The sequence below is a fragment of the Syngnathoides biaculeatus genome, chromosome 6 (assembly GCF_019802595.1).
Source record: "Syngnathoides biaculeatus isolate LvHL_M chromosome 6, ASM1980259v1, whole genome shotgun sequence".
Classification (NCBI taxonomy): domain Eukaryota; kingdom Metazoa; phylum Chordata; class Actinopteri; order Syngnathiformes; family Syngnathidae; genus Syngnathoides; species Syngnathoides biaculeatus.
Window position 1 is genome coordinate 25,670,659 of NC_084645.1, and position 17,012 is coordinate 25,687,670.

Below are 17,012 nucleotides of genomic sequence, written 5' to 3' on the forward strand. Positions count from 1 at the left end.
AAAGTTCATTTTTCTTAATACGTCATACGTGTTTAGATAATTGTCAAAAACTTGTGCAAAGACTGAACTATGCAGATTTTTGTGGAGATATTGTTGACATTTTATTTACTATTGGGCACAACTCACCCCCCACAATATAAGAACTGAACGTCTTCATTCGCAACGAAGAAAAAAGAACGACAGAAATCATCTTTTCTTCTTTTTATTTTTTTTTCTTGGTGACCCAAAAGAATGTCAGCGGTTTATTTTTATTTTATTTGACCTTGGTTGCTCTGAGTGAATGTCAGTGTTAGACTCCAATTCTATTTTTATATTTCTCTCATTTACTTTCTCTCAGCTGGCCTAAAGACCGGTGGACATCCAATTTTATTCTATTTAATTCCTCTCTTTTTTAAATATATATTTATTGGTGTTTTGATAAATTCAAGTAATTGAATATTTGTATTGCAATTTTTTTCCTTTTTTCTTTATTGGCCTGAAACAGTGGTTCTCAGTGTAATACATGAAAGAATCACTACCTAGATCCGGTTCAGTTGTATTTATTTTTTTAGGACGATATTTAAAATACATTTAATCTTAATATCTTTTTTTGTCTTTTATTGGAGTACAATTTTGAGTTGACTTTATTGTGCATTACATTTTTAATTGAGTCATTCAAGTACACTTTTTGCATGTTCCCATACATAAACGTTCATGTTCAAGCAGTGGATAACGTTATAGTGGCTTATGATAACAATAAATGTGATTTTTAAGACTAAAAGATGAATTCTCATTTTTATTGAACACTATTTAAGGCTTACTGCGCCGCTGCTTGTTGGCCATGATCGGAGTGCTTGAAGTGTTTGAGTAAGTTTATTATTATTATTATTATTATAAGGAACTTGTAAAAAGTTTTGAGAGTAATTTAATTTTTTTTACTTCATGTTTTTTGTCATCTTTTTATACTCTTTTTTTTGTTCATTTTATGATTTTTTTTAACCAGGAATTTGTTTTATAGTAGTATTTATTTTTTTTCTTTCTCCTTAAGAATGGCATTTATTAATTTTCAATCTATTTAGTCGTCCTATAAAATGTGAAGTATAGAATGCCAGCAATGGGGATCTTCTTTTTTTCTTGGTTGTCCCAAAAATAAATAGCTGGGGTCGATTTTTATGCCGTTTAACTTCATTTTATTGACTTTTGGGAAAGTGTGAGGTGGTCGTTTGACAACCCAAGTCCATTTTTACATCATTTTATTTTTTTAAAGAGGTCGCCAACTTCTCATTGGCTCAAATGGGAGGTCTGTCAATTACAGACGCGGAAGTAGGCATGATATATAAAATACGTTTAATCTTAATATCTTTTTGTCTTTTATTGGGTTATAATTTTGAGTTAACTTTATTGTGCATTACACTTTTAATTGAGTCATTTAAGTACACTTTTTGCATGTTCCCATACATAAATGTTCATGTTCAAGCAGTGGATAATATGCATAGTGACTTATGGTAACAATAAATGTGATTTTTAAGACTAAAACATCCATTCTTAATTTTATTGAATACTATTTAAAGCTTACTACCCTGCTGCTTGTTGGCCACGATCGGAGTGCTTGAAGTCTTTTAAGTAGTTTTTTTTTAATTATTATTAATTTGGTACTTGTAAAAAGTTTTGAGAGTGATTTCATTTTTTTGTCATCTTAAAAGAATATTATATTTATTTTGTATAATTTTTTGTTCATTTCATGTATTTTTTTTTTTTACCAGGAATTTGTTTTATAGTAGTATTTCTTTTTTTCTTTCTCCTTCAGAATGGCATTTATTAATTTTCAATACACTATTTAGTCGTCCTATAAAATGTGAAGTATAGAATGCCAGCAATGGGGATCTTCTTTTTTTCTTGGTTGTCCCAAAAATAAATAGCTGGGGTCGCTTTTTATGCCGTTTAACTTCATTTAATTGACTTTTGGGAAAGTGTGAGGTGGTCGTTTGACAACCCAAGTCCATTTTTATTTCATTTTATTTTTTTAAAGAGGTCGCCAACTTCTCATTGGCTGAAAGTGGAGGTGTGTCAATTACGGACGCGGAAGTAGGCGGCCTCTCGCCGCGAGTGCCGTTGCCGACGTCACTTCCGGCGGGCGTGAGCCTCGGCGGACGTCCCTCGCCTTTTGTACGGACCCGCTGGTCCCATTTTTTTTTTTTTTTTTTTGACAGCGGGGCAGGCGGGCAGGCGAGAGCGCCGCAGGGGGAAACAAAACGAGCGCTCGGCCGGGCTCTGCTAGTCCCTCCCTCGGCCTCCCGACTGACGTCCACACACACCCGGGCGGCATGCTGGTTCCGGTTCGAGCCTACTCTTACCAGGTAAGACGTGTTGTTGTTGCCGCTTTTTGAAACGATCCCCAAACACGCGCGCGCACCGTGATGATGTTGTTCTTTCACGCACGTGACAGTCAATTGTCAGTCGCCGTTTGCGCGAGCACTTCTGCGTGGCCTTGTGACGGCATTCATCTGATTTCACTTTTCTTGTTGTCGTTGTCGCACGCCTGCGCGCTGTGCGCAGGCCGAGTGTGCGGGCTGCCCGGTGATGGCAGCCCGGCCGGTGCATCGTCAATATCGTGGCTGCGCCAGTTTGCGAAAAAAAAAAAAATATATATATATATAAAAAGCATAATTTCAGTCTGGCATGCGTACACATGTTTCGGTAACTATATTGTATAGTACTGCGTGTTCATCAGCAGAGCAGAGGTGTACACTACAAATACTTGTTTACTAAAGTCTTTAACACTCAACAAATTCCCAGCAATGAACCCGCATAGCAGCTTCACATCAAAAACGAGACATAACTTTATGGCATATAATTGGACGGAAGCGCATCAAATTATCCCATGCGGCAGTTCTCAAAACATTTCTACACCAGGGAAGTCAAACTCATTTTTCTCGCGGGCCACATTGTTGTTCCGGTTTCCCTCCGAGGGTCGTTACGACTGCGGAACAAAAAAATATTTACTCATCATATTTATGAAGTCGTTTTGGAATCAGAAATCAACGGTAATGTCTTTTTCAACTATTCACATTTGGTAACACAAAAATGCTTGGGAGTAGCTCAACTTTATCATTTATGAAATTTTGGTACCGTTTTTTTTTTTTTTTTAACAAGAATCGTGTAAATTGACACTCTAGATTTGGCTTCGCGGGCCACATAGAATCATGCGGCGGGCCGGATCTGTCCCCCGGGCCTTGAGTTTGACACCCGTTTTTTACACCAAGTACCTTGGGGTCAATATAGTTCATATTATAAACCATGATAACATAATCCATTGTCTGACCATGAAAACGATATGGCATGGGGGATTTATGAGTATAGATACACAATGTTTCTACATCCATCCATTTTCTTTTACTGCTTATCCTCACGAGGGTCGCAGGGAGTGCTGGAGTCCCAGCTGTCAACGGGCAGGAGGCGTGGTACACCCTGAACTGGTCGCCAGCCAATCGCAGGGCACTTCAAGACAGTTGCACTCAAAATCACACCTACGGGCAATTTAAGTGTCCAAATGTGTTTTTTGGGTTGCGGGGGGAAACCGGAGTACCCGGAGAAAACCCACAAAGACACGGGGAGAACATGCAAACTCCACACAGGTGGGCTCCAGGATCGAATCCGGGTCCTCAGAACTGTGAGGGCAACACTTAACCAGCTAATCCACCACGGCAATTTTTCTAGAGTCGTAAAAAATCTGAAGTGTTTAATATTGAGGTGAGCTGTCCCTTCAAAATAGACTGTTTTAAGAAAAGGCTAGCGGTCATATTCATATTTGATTCATATTTGGGAGGGGCCGGGGGTATTTCAAAGTCCAGGGGAACAAATGTATCTTGATAATGTGCATTATTTTGCATCTCCGTCACTCACTCCAGCGGACGCTCGCTCGTGTGATTTCGCCGATCGATCGTACGAGTCGGCACTAATCGGCCCAAAGGAGGTCAAGCGCTCTGCTGACTCGTGGGGGGGGGGCTAAAAGTGATCAGCTGAAGTCAGATCAGTCTTCCGGCTCACTTTCTAAATATACCATTCCCCCACTGTGAAATGCGTCGCCGCCTCAGTGACGTCGTTTTTACTTTTTGGACCAAAGTTAATCGTCCTTAAGAACCTTATCTTAAAGCACTAGTGTCAAACTCAAGTCCCGGGGGCCAGATCCGGCCCGCCACATGATTTTATGTGGCCCTCGAAGGCAAATCATATGCATCAACTTTCATGATTTTTGTTAAAATCTGTACCAAAATTTCAAATTTTCACATCATAAATGATAACTGTGAGATATTACAAGCAACAACAATAAAAAAAAACATTACTCTCGATTTCTGATTCCAAAACAAGTTCATAAATTTCGTATGTAAATTTGATGAGGCGGTTAAAGATTTTTATGGTTTCACAGTCATTAACGGCCCTCCAAGGGGAAACGTAAGTAAAATGTGGCCCGTGACAAAAATGAGTTTAACACCCCCCCCTTTAAAACTTAAAGGTTCACATATTAGTGGAGTATTTGTTTTTCTTTTTTTTTTTTTAAATCATTAGAGGTTTTAAGACAATTCTAAAAGATAACATGAAAATGCCCATACTACTCTCTGGTCATAAAAAAAAAAAAAATAATTCCCATCACATCAATGCATTTATATTCGATGAATGTAGATTAGCTTTTTACTCACTCTTTTGAGTATGTAAAAAATTACAATAAAATTCTGAATAACAATTTAATCCCGGGACGGCTCATCAATAATATTAAGAATAATTTTTTTTGGTTTGATGGGACACATTTAAAAAAAAAAAAAAAATTGGGCCACATCCAGCCCACTGCCAAATTATTTTGTGCCCCACTAGAGCAAATAAGGCACGGTGTCAAACTCAAGGCCCGTGGGCCAGATCCGGCCCGCCGCATGGTTTATATGCGGGCCGCAAAGGCAAATCATGTAATTCAACTGATTCTCAGCTCACGATTTTTGTGATAATCTGCGACCAAATTTATCATATCCTAAATGATAAAGTTGAGATATTGCAAGTATTTTTGTTTTACCAAACATGAACGATAGTAAATATGATGAGGCGAAAGATTTTCATGGCTTCAAAGTCATCATGGCCCTTTGAGGTAATGGATTTCATTCCGCATCATAGAACGGCAGTTGATTTTTGACTCCATATTCAGTGGCGTTTCATTTTTAACTTTGGTTTTGTTAACCATCAGTTTGTCATTTTTGAAATATCAGCGGAAAGTTATAACTGGGTGCATTTTAGGATTCCGCTGTCTTTCCAGGACTTGTGCGCCATAATGACTTTCAAAGAATTGTTGTGCTTGATTCCTTGAACAAGTGGACTCTCTTTTTTTTTTTTTTTTTTCCAAGGGAAAGCCTAAAGGGGAAAATGGCAGAGTATTGAAAAGAACTTTCTGGGCCGCCATACAATTTTTTTCCCAACTCGGAACCCGAGATTTATGTTATCGGCGTCTGCTTCTTAAGAGGCCGTTTAATAGTTGCGCGTACGTAAGGAGAACAAAATGAGAGGCGGCGTTTTCTCCTCTTATGCAGTGAAACTGGACATTCAGGTTTCGGCTCCCTGACGGAAGTTTCCAAATGTTTAGGACTGAGGTGGGTGAAGAGGGACTATTGTCAGCGAGCGAAGCGACGACCGTAGAGTTTCACATGCCTCCGCTTCGCGGTACCACTTGGTGAAAGATGTTTGCGCTGGAACAGGTCTTGGCATTGGACCACCGCTTTAAAGTTTTGACACCGCCATATGGGAATGGTGTCGCTTTAAATGTACATTGGGAGTAAAAAGTGTTTGCTTGACTTGATGCTGAGCTCCGTGTTAGCTTTCTGTGCTAGCTGCTAGCTGACTGCCAGATGCTGTTCACCTGCGGCACAAAAAAAGGTAAAACTAAGTGTGTCTTGCTCAGCCTCAGTCGGTAGTTCCCACGTTTTTGTGAGAGAAACGCTCAAAAAAATCTTTTATGACTGGTGTTATTCCATAATTTCCGGCCTTCAGAGCGCACCTGGTTATAACCCTCGCCCAGTACATTTGTAAAGGAAATACCATTTGGTACATGCATAAGCCGCACCTGTGTAAAAGTCACAAGTTCCCACATTGAAACACGAAATATTTACAAAGAAAGATAGTACACAGAAAGAGTTTTCAGAGTTTTGATACCTTAGCTTAACTTAACACAGCAACAACATGGTAGCATGAACAGGGCTGGTTAAAAAAAAACAACAACATACCGGTAAAAAGAAAATATAGCCAAGGCAGCTACACAATAGCAACACGGTAGCATAGCACTAAAAAGGCTGGTTAAAAAAAACATACCCAAATCACTGAGACGCGGCAGTAACACATTACCAACATGGTAGCGCAGCACTAATAGGGCCAGTTAACAAAAACATACCTAAATCACTGAGACCCGGCAGTAACACATCACCAACACGCTAGTGCGGCGCTAACAGGGACTGTTAAAGAAAAAAACAAACTGGTAAAAATCACTGAGACACGGCAGTAACGCAGCAGCAACACGCTAGCACAGTGCTAACGCTAGCACAGAGCTAACAGGGCAGGTAAAAAGCAAAAACAAAAAAACATACCAGTTAAAGGCACTTCTTCGGAACATGTATTACACCGGTCTCACTCTTACCTTTTCCGCTCGAGTGCCCCCTTGCGGCCGTTAGAAAAAATAGACAAATTGGCCGCATCACCGCAGAAACGGTGTGAAAAAAGGCGCGGCTAATAGTCCAGAAATTACGGTATATTTGAGTCAATCTGTTAATCAGTTTTTTTTTGACAAGAAGTACCACTGAATTGTGATTTAGATTACCGCGTTAGCTTCCATTGCTAGCTGCTTGCTAGCTGGAAATTGCTTATTACATGTGAACAAGAGTTAGAGTTTGATGTATCCATCTCTGCATTTTCTACCACACTTTCACACAATTTCGAGTGAATTTATCTCAGCTGACTTTGGGCGAGAGAAGCGAGTTACACCTTAGACTGGTCGACAACCAATCGCAGGGCACATGTAGACAAACAAGCGTCCACATTCACACGTCTGGACATTTTCGAGTCTTTCTGAACCTAACATACGTGTTTATGGAACATATTACTTGCCTGCTAAAGTTAAAATTTACATTAGATTGTGTGTAAAACAAAGGCCCTTCCATTACAAACAATTGTCCATCGCTACTAGCTAGCTTGTCTACGAAAAGCCTACCCTGTCACGTCTCACCCTTTTGAGCGCTGTCTAAACAACACGTTATGCCCTCGTACGCGCGCGTCCGTTCTTTGTTGTGCAACTTGTGACCTCTATCGACAAGGTTTTGACCTTCACGCGGCCCCCTCTTGAGCCTTTCTTACGCTAAAGTCGTCCTCGCGGGATTGGGAATAGGATTGGGCCCTTCCAGCCAGATTTACAGTAAGCAGCTCGAGAGGAGATTGTCTGTTCTTATGATCAGCAGAGGGTCAGCGGACGCTCAACGTGAATTAGTTTCCGTTCAACCGTAAGGGCCACGTAAAATGTCAGTTCGCAAGTCCTCCAGCTCCGAACGGAGACGGGTTGAAACCCTTTGCACATCGAGTCAGATGCAATGCGGTTGGCGGAGTCCGTATCTGTTTTGCACGTTTTCAGATTGTCAACAGCATATAGCGGACATACCACGCACCCGTATTTGCACAGATTTATTAATAAAGCAAACATACCAGCGTTGTCACTGCTGTCAGATGAGGAATGTGGGCCCTCCCTACCATAGAAACTAAAATATTATCAGGGTATTTAACAGCTGAAGGTGGACAAGGGCTACTTCTGTTTCCATATCATGTTGGGTTTTGTTAGTTTTGTTCCAATATCGCGACATTTAGCCTACCGTGCACTCGTACGTAGCTCGTGCACGTGACGTCGCCATTTTCACGGCGCCATATTGCCGGTCAAACAGAACTGCTTGACATTGAACGCAGAGGAGAATATTTACAATACCCGAGACCTGTTGTGCTGTTGGTCTTCACAACAGACGAGACAGATATTCAAAGAGATCATTCTGTGGAATATCAAATGAAAAGACCAGAAAATATCGATTTTGGAAATTAAACGTGATGAATGGTGCCCAACTAAAATACATGCACGCCTGTGTAGCGATCGCATCATTTCAGGTAGGAAGTATTTATAATGCCAAGTTGGCTCATTTGAGAACAATTTGTATTTGTAAATTAAATAAACCGTCTGTCGCAGCAGAAAGGTTAACGTGTGGCCGCAGTCGCTTCCGTGTACGTTCCGTGGAGACGAATCAGTCCTTTTTTTTTTTTTTTTTTCCAATCATAGATAATGAATGCGAGTTTGTGTAAAACCAGGGGTCATTTATTTAAATATTGGTATTTGTATTGAATACGAGCTGAAAAGATGGATTCCGGCAAAGGTTAATGTGTGGCTGAACACGGTTCCACGTTCACAAGCCGTCAAAACCGTCACTATATGGGATTTATTCCTGAGGAGGACAGATCCAGCAACAAAAGTATTCGTATGCGTTGTGACTTTTATACGCTTTCAAACTCTTCCATGTAAATCTCAGCGACTTACTCACCAGATCCATTTGTAGCTCCAGTTGTCCAAGGCAAGCGGAAGCGAATTAACAGTCCAATTTCTTATCGGCGAAAACATCGATTTTGGCATTAATACGGGTCATGCCAAGTTTATCTATTTCTTCCACGTAGCTTTGGTTATTTTCACCTTCTAAATGTCTGACGGTATCGGACAAGACTCTGGGCGTCGTGCTATAAGACATATTTCCGTGTCGTCTCCAACCGACTTAGCATTGAACAATACTTAGCTTGAGTGACAATATGGCGAGGTAAACAAAAATCACGTGATTTTATGATGTAGGTGCACGAGCTTTATTGATGGTGTCGTTTCTTCCCCTTGACGTCTCTTTGCCACGACTGGAAACCAGATTTGTGAGCCAGCTTGAACTCAATGACTTTTTGGGCAGATTTTACAATTTTGGTCTCTTAACTGTGCTACTTCTGAAGTACACGCGGCGTCTTTGGTTTACAAACATGTGACAAAGTAACTTGTTGATTTTGGCTAATTTCATACAGCCTCCCATTTCTGGTGGTAACGTATTTTAAGTCCTTTGCAAGCGGTAAAGGATAGCCACAGTTCCTGGTACGTGGACGTCCATATGAGACAAATCTTATACTTACTTACTCACCATATCATATGTGTAGATCCAGTTGTCCAAAACAAGCGGAAGCGAATTAACGGTCCAATTTCTTACCGGCGAAAACATCGACTTTGGCATCAAATACGGGTCCTCTATGCTGAGTTTATATAATTTTTCCACATACCTTTGTTTATCTTCACCCTCTAAATGTCTTAACGGTATTGGACAAGACTCTGGGCACCGTGCTATAAGACATCAATTCATGTCGTCTCCAACCGACTTAACTTCCTGCTATGCTTTGCTAACAATGCATTGCTAGACTGGCAATATGGCAAGGTAAACAAAGTCACGTGATTTTATGACGTAGGTGCACGAGTTCTATATAAACACAGATTATTTAACTCATGAGCATGCAACATGAGCACAGTTAAACGCTGCTTGTGGATGAGTGTTGTTCTTTGGCCCTGTTGACACAACATAAGACAAAGCCACATATCAGCTGGTGCGGCTTCTCTGTAATTTGGTTTATGATGTGATCATGTGCCTTATGAACGCAGCGGTTGCACAACGGCAGACTCGCTATTTGCCTGCTTTCTGGCCGACGCCAAAAGGAACATCGGGTTCCCGCGTAAGCAAATGACACAAATGAGCGTCGGCACGGCGTCGGCGTTAAACCTGAAGTTCAAATAAAACCAAATTAGGTGGTTCATGAAACCCTGAAATTAATTTTTTTTAGAAAATCAAGTGCCTTAGCCTGTCTCAGTTCTTGTGTCATTGTCTTACCCCAAGCTATGACCGGCTTGTCGACGTAAAACGAGCGCAAGGTCGCCCTCTGGTGCAACTACTCCATTCATCATAAATAGAGAGTTGTATTTTTCATCGTATGTTTATATTTTGTTTCTACACTGGTCTGTGATCGGCGGTACAAATAAAGACACGGACACGGGCAAAACGAAGCCACTCGGCACTCCGGTGTCACGCTTGGAAAATGTAATCAGAGACACAAGCAGCTGTCATAGCAAATAGAAACGTCCTCCGCGTCCTGTCGATGGTCTCGCTGGGATTGTAACGGCTCTCTCTGAGCGATTGCGCCACTGCCGTCTGCTGTCCTTGTAGTCCTCTGCCGCCGCAGCATGGAGGCCGTTGAACCTTGGCACACAACAGCTGGCGCGAACATGACAGAGCCCCGCTGAACATTCCCTCCTCTTTGGCACTGCGGCACGACTTGATGTTCATTGTGGTGGTCACATTGACACTATTTTTGTCTCTAGGGAAGAAGGTAAAGGTGGATTGAGGTTAGACGGCAAACGCGGTTCATTACATGCATACATTTTTTTTGTCTTGTCCTTTAAACGCACTACTACATACCGCAATTCCTGGCCTACGGAGCGCACCTGGTTATAAGCCTCGGTACACAGAAAGAGCTCAACGCTAGTGTGGCGCTAGTGTTAGCGTGGCGCTAGTGTTAGGGCAGGGCTAGCGGTAAACTCTTTCCGTGTACCGAGGCTTATAACCAGGTGTGCTAACGCTAGCACCGTGCTAACGCTAACGCTAGCGCTGCATCACCGCCTAAACCGCAGATTTCAAAGTGTGTGGGGGAAAAAAGTTGCAGCTTGTAGGCCGGAAATTCTGGTAGTTTGATGATGCAGGGCAGTTGATTTGGCAGCACAGCGGAGTAATAGTGGGCACGTTTGCGTCACTCTGGGCTCTGTCCCTTATTTGAAGTTTGGATGTTCTTGCAGTGCTTGTACGGGTATTTGTTGGGTACTCTAGCTTTCTACCACATTCCTAAATCAGATTAATTTAAGACATTTTTCTCAGGTTATGGTTGGGAGTGTGAATTTGTGTATATGTGCCCTGTGACCCACTACTCACCCACTTGTCTGTAGAAAACGCAAAGATCTAGATAGGGGGCTCAGTTTGCTTATCTTGGTTTTGCAACACGAGACAATGATTTTGTGTTGGCGTCCGGAAGAATAAACTAATAAATAATTTAACCCTCTCTGGACCAAATAACATTTTGGAGAAAATGATACTCTGGACTTCAAATTTTCGATTATATTAAACCTGTTGCAAATTTGCAACCCCTGCCCGGAAAGGGTTAAAAAAAAATTTTGGAGTGAACTTTCTGAACTTTAGAACAATCCATAGCGCCAAATCTTGTGTGACCAGACGCATGCATTAGTGTCTGTCTCTTTATGATCTTTGACAAGAAGGAGCACTGAGCGATGTTGACTCCTACGTTAGCTTCTTGCTAGATATCAAATCAGAATGTGCCCGGTTAGGTACCGTAATCTTGATTTTTGTGATCTCGAGGTGGAGTGTTAAAGCTGAGCGGCAGAACCCGACTGAACTGTTGAGTAGAGTGTGTGGTTTGGCAACTGTTTTCCTAATACACCATAATTAATAAATCTATCTATGTATCGTTTAATAAAGTACAATTATAGTGTGTTTGTATATTTAGCACAGGGCTCAGCAACCTTTTCGAGGCCGAGGGCTACTTCGTGAGCACCGATCGTATGAAGGGCTACGTGACCTGTTTGCGGCAAATTTCAGACTCAGTTCATTACACTTACAAAAACTATTTTTGTTTTAATTTATTGTAGTAAATGACATTACAGATATTTTAAAATTTTAGTCCACGTAAGCAAGTCAGATTCAGAATTTAAAGCACAAATAATAGTAACAATTTTGTGGCCTATGGTATTTTTAGAACGTACCTTGCGGGGGCGTCTTAGATGGTCCTCGCGGGCTACCTTTCGCCCCCGGGCACCGCGTTGGTGACCCCTGATTTAGCATCTAATAGATATAAAGGCTCGTTGTCCAGGGCGTCCGTAAAGCCAGCCGCTAAATGTGCGTCATTGAGCCGGCAACTCTCATTTTTATGCAATCCGATCGTCAGGCCTTGTGTGTGTGTGTGTGTGTGTGTGTGTGTTAAAACTCACAACTTTGTCCCTTTTTGGAATTTGATTAGGATTTGGAATTTAAAATGTATTTGCACTCAGCCCTCCCAGTTACAGGGATGAGAATTTTCAAACCAAAATGACCATTCTCGAGATAAGCGCAAATCCGTTGAGAAAATTTCAGGGCGGGGTTAGGGTATCGTGCTCCTGCCTTAGTTCAACTTAGTGCGAGCACAAGCACGACTATCATATGCCGTTCTTAACTCGGTAGTGTAAATATTTTGCGACATAAACTTTAAAACTTGTTTGCGGCAGATTACTAGATTGGACAACAGAGTTATACAGTACAACGATCCAATCGTGTTAGTGGTTAATCGAGTTTCACCATTGCCATGTGCATGTGTTCTCGGTTCTCAGAAATCGCAGTGTAACTTGTTAGTTAGCCAAGTAATGGCGCGTGGGACTCGGATAGCGCGAACTGACCGACGGTGTGTTCAAAGTTTTACGGTGGCGAAAGTGTTGGGGAAAAAAGGATGAAGATCGAGCGAGGGCAATTGACAAGGATGCTGGAATCAAAAACTGTACCAGACGGGCATGGCTCGAAGAAAGTGTAACCGTGCAAATGGGACCGAAAACGGTAACAACATGTGTAACCGAACGCATACAAAAAGTGGACATTCCCGGCAAAGTGCTGTGCACTCTGTGTTCCGATAGGAGCAAAAAATATCCAAGAGGAAACTCAACCCCCCCCCCGATCGACAGACATTTTCAGGGTTTTTCCAAATTGGTCATTCTCATCCCTGCAGTTAACATGGAAATGACTCTTCTAAATTCGTCAATGGCAGTCAATAGCACATGTAACGACGACTGTATTTCCATTGTTGTCGTTACAATAGCTTCAGATACGAATTGGTCGTTTCATATTGGCGAACAGGGCTTATCGCTGGACAGTGATGATATGCCGGTGTAAGCGAGTGAGGAAGGAAAACGAGAAATTCAGCGCAGCACAGGGCTTTGAGGAGCGTAGTAGCCCCTTTTTCTGCAATCCGGTGGCTAATTTCACTCACTCAGTTCGTGACCATCCACTGGGAACATGAGGAAACGTTGCGGACGTGCGCTAGTTTTGCACGATTTACAGTCCGGATGAAGTGCGAAGATGTTTGACAACAACCTCGGGACGTTGGATATTCAGCGGGCTGGCGCGGAGCGGACGAGTTGCTCAAGGTCGGCGACACAAGCGGCTGCCCGTTTTAACAGCTGGCGAGCGCGAGGATAAAACTCGCTGTCCGTACAATGGCGGTTGCGTAATACGCGGCGCTAAGCCCGGTCTGGACTGTGGGTCAATCTTACCTAGAGACCTTGTCAACTCTCTTTGACTAACACATCATCTTCTATTTAAAGCGTGACCGATCTGTGGCTTACGTAAATAGAGCCTTCATAACTATTTTTACCGTCTTATCTTCTCCTCTGTTTGTTGTGAACACACACACACGCAATTTTTTTTGCAGATATTCAACATCGGGTAGCGCTCTGCAGGGGTTGTGTGAACTTCAAGTTTTGGAAGTGGGGAAAGTACTGCATTGTGAAATCACACGTTCACGTCGTCTCCTCCGAGTGTGATTTGATTGAAAAGGCTTTTAAAGGCTTTTTTGAGACCGTGTGTGGGAATGAGAGGGGTGTGCTAACTCGGTGGGGGTGTTGAAGTGGGTGCCTGCGCTAAAAGGTTTGCTCTTTAAAAAAAAAAAGGCTTTAAAATCCTGTCAGATGAAATCAGAGAGATGTTTCTGAATTTTTAAATATACATTAAAAAAATTATTGCTGTGAACTTGCTCAGACTGAGAACTGTGTGGTACACTGTTGTGGAAGTACAGCGTTAAACTTTTGTTTTTCTTTCCATTTTCGATTTACAGTTTTTAAAAAAAATTAGATTTGTTTTTGGGCGGCACGGTGGAGCAGCTGGAAAGTGTTGGCGTGACAGTTCTGAGGAGCTGGGTTGAATCCCAACCCTCGGTGTGTGGACTTTACATGTTCTCCCCGTTTCCTCCCACGTCCCAAAAACATGCAACACTATTTAGATACTCTAAATTGCCCCTAGGTGTGATTGTGTGTGTTCTTTGTCTCTATGTGCCCTGCGATTGGCTGGCAACCAGTTCAGGGTGTACCCCGGCTCCTGCCCGTTGACAGCTGGGATTGGCTCCAGCACTCCCGTGACCCTTGTAAGGATAAGCAGCTAAGAAAATGTATAGATGGATGGATATATGACACCTACAGGAGATGTAAATACCTTCACTGGATGGATGGGATTCTGACCTCTTGGCACTCTCGAGACCAGCTTTGTCACCTCCGCTGCCAGTCATTTATGCGCCAGCACTCCTGCGACCCTTGTGAGGATAAGCGGCTAAGAAAACGGCTGGATGGGTGTTTATTTTTGTGGCTCAATGATGCACTCAGCAGTCACTCACATTTGAAAAATGGACGAGTGTAGTCAGTCATGCCCGCAGATATAAAGTTGCGGATGTGTGTTCTGTTTTGTAATTATGAGTGTACCGCTTTAAGAGCGGAGGGCGGCGGTGTCAGGTAAACTAGGAAGTAGGAGACCGTGTGCTTCCGTGTTGCGCTGGATCGGTTTTTGTGTGCGCTGAGAGTGTGAGGCAGGTGCGCAATTGCGCAGCGGCGCAACTTAGAGGGAACATTGGTCAAGATGACACAAAATAAGCGACTTCTTTCAATATCTATGTATTTCTACTCCTAACAAATTTTACACGCTTGATTTCTTTTTTTTTTTTTGTGCTCGAGTGTGCAGATTTGCCCGCCCGTCAAATCCCAGTGACTGACTCGGGGTCCAGTATGTGTCCTCCCTCACCCACTATACAAGAAATTTTGTGCCTGCATTCGCATTAGTGGTGATCTGCTGCGATTACGATGCCCAGTAGGCTAGCTAGCTGCGAAACACTTACACTGTTAAAATGCATCTTCCCTTTCGATGGTCCACAGGCATGGTCACTTTAGAGCGCCTCATTGTCAGCTGTGAGCGTGCGCACGTCACAGGGAGGATGACGTTAGAGCGAGGGGCTGGGTGGGGTGGATATGATATGTATTGACGGAGGCTTCACCTTGGCGTGGTTCTTTTAGAGCGCCTCATTGTCAGTCATGAGTGTGCGCACATCCCTGAGAGACGGACTAGAGCGAGGACCAGGACTTTGTGGTAGTGTGGAAGTTTTTGAGTGTCTCATTGTCACAGTGTGGAAAAGCCCCGTGACGACCCAGGGAGATAATTTTCAGCCACCTGCGGCTTTAAGTTATTATATTTTGGAGCTTTTTTAAAAAAAATAAAATAACCATTCAAATTTGGCTTGGTTCTAAACAGCTCTCTTTGATGTATCAAATTTGCAATTCATTTCAATTTACCGTTTTAGGCTGTCAACAGGTTTTGTGCATCAACTCTCTCGGGCCGTCGAAGGGGGCACGTGACGTAAAAAGTTTGGGCTCCGTGACACATTTGGAGGCGCAGATATTTTTTTTTAACCCGTCACTTTGCTATAAAAAGCACCTCATCGTCGATGTTTCAAGGTAACACGACGCCTTGCCACTCGTTCGTGTGGTTTCACGGTCCACTCGGCTTCTGTCGTTTGTGATCCTCGGCGTTTTTTTTTTTTCAACACGCTTCGTTCCTATTCTGGAATCTACCACGCTGTCAATGCAGGGGTCGGAGTCCGGCACCCTTTATGTAACATAACTTTTAAAGTCGAGAGTCGCGAGAGTTCGTCTTGAGTAACACTCGGTACTTAATGAAAGCCAGTCCTGCCTCGTTGGCTGTCAAGTGTGTTGATTTGCGGCTGTTTGGGGAATAAAACATTTATGAGCATTTATTGTGTGGTTAAATTGTGGAGTTGAGTTGCAGTCATTGTTTTGCATTTAATCATACCACTATATTGATCAATAAATTTTAACTGAGACCAAAATGCGCATCTCACTCTGTACGAGCTCAACACAATGTGAGACGTTAACACAATTATGTCTTACCTGTTCTAAATGAAGAAGATTTGACACGTTTTTTAAGGAATAGTTTCTATAAACGGAAATGTTCTTTGTTCTTGTTGCAATGTCGTTCTTTGTTCTGGATGTCGTACCGGCGCAGCACCGACCGCCGGAGAAAAATTCCTCGTGTGTTTTTACACACTTGGCCAATGAAGCTGATTCTGATTAATGTTTACTTTTTAAAAAATATATTCTGAACACCGGCGGCAGGGTGGTTCGGCTGGAAAGCGTTGCCCTCACAGTTCTGAGATTCCGGGTTCAATCCTGGACCCACCTCTGTGGAGTTTGCATATGTTCTCCTCGTGCCTACCTGGGTTTCCTCCCGGCACTCCGGATTCCTCCCACCTCCCCAAAAACATGCAACGTTAATTGCCCCTAGGTGTGATTGTGAGTGCGGCTGTTTGTCTCTATGTGCCCTGCGATTGGTTGGCAACCAGTTCAGGGTGTACCCTGCCTCCCGCCCGTTGACAGCTGGGATAGGCTCCCCGTGACCCTCGTGAGGATAAGCAGCTAAGAAAATGGATGGATGGATTCTGAACAGCAGTTCTGAATTAGTCGACTTTTGTGGCAAAAACACGCAGGGTGATGATCAATGGGAGAACAGTAATGTCATGGCGCCGCCTCAAAACAACCTCAGCCATGACCCTAATGAGGGCAACAGCAGTAGAAAAATGAAGGAATGCACAAAGGGAATGTTGCTGCATTGGTATTCAGCGGTACCTCGAAACTAGAACAGCCCTCACACCCCCCTCAAAAAAAATCTGAATCAGATTTAATGACCAATTATGTAACAACACACAAGGAATTCGTCCCCGGCATTCGGTGCCGCCCTGGTACGACATTTGAGTACTGAAAAGAAGAACAAAGAAGCAAACAAGAACGACAAACATCTCAGTTAATAGGAAATGATTCCTTA

General features: G+C 42.7%; 1 protein-coding gene across 2 annotated transcripts in view; it reads left to right on the forward strand.

Moving 5' to 3' along the window:
• The first annotated feature begins 2,189 nt into the window (after window positions 1-2,189).
• The window catches only part of pparab (peroxisome proliferator-activated receptor alpha b), a 44,497-nt gene continuing 29,674 nt past the window's right edge, over window positions 2,190-17,012 (forward strand). For both annotated transcript variants that reach the window (XM_061822527.1, XM_061822526.1), the window contains exon 1: window positions 2,190-2,336. The gene's annotated coding sequence lies outside the window, so the exon portion shown is untranslated. The remainder of the gene's footprint in view (window positions 2,337-17,012) is intronic.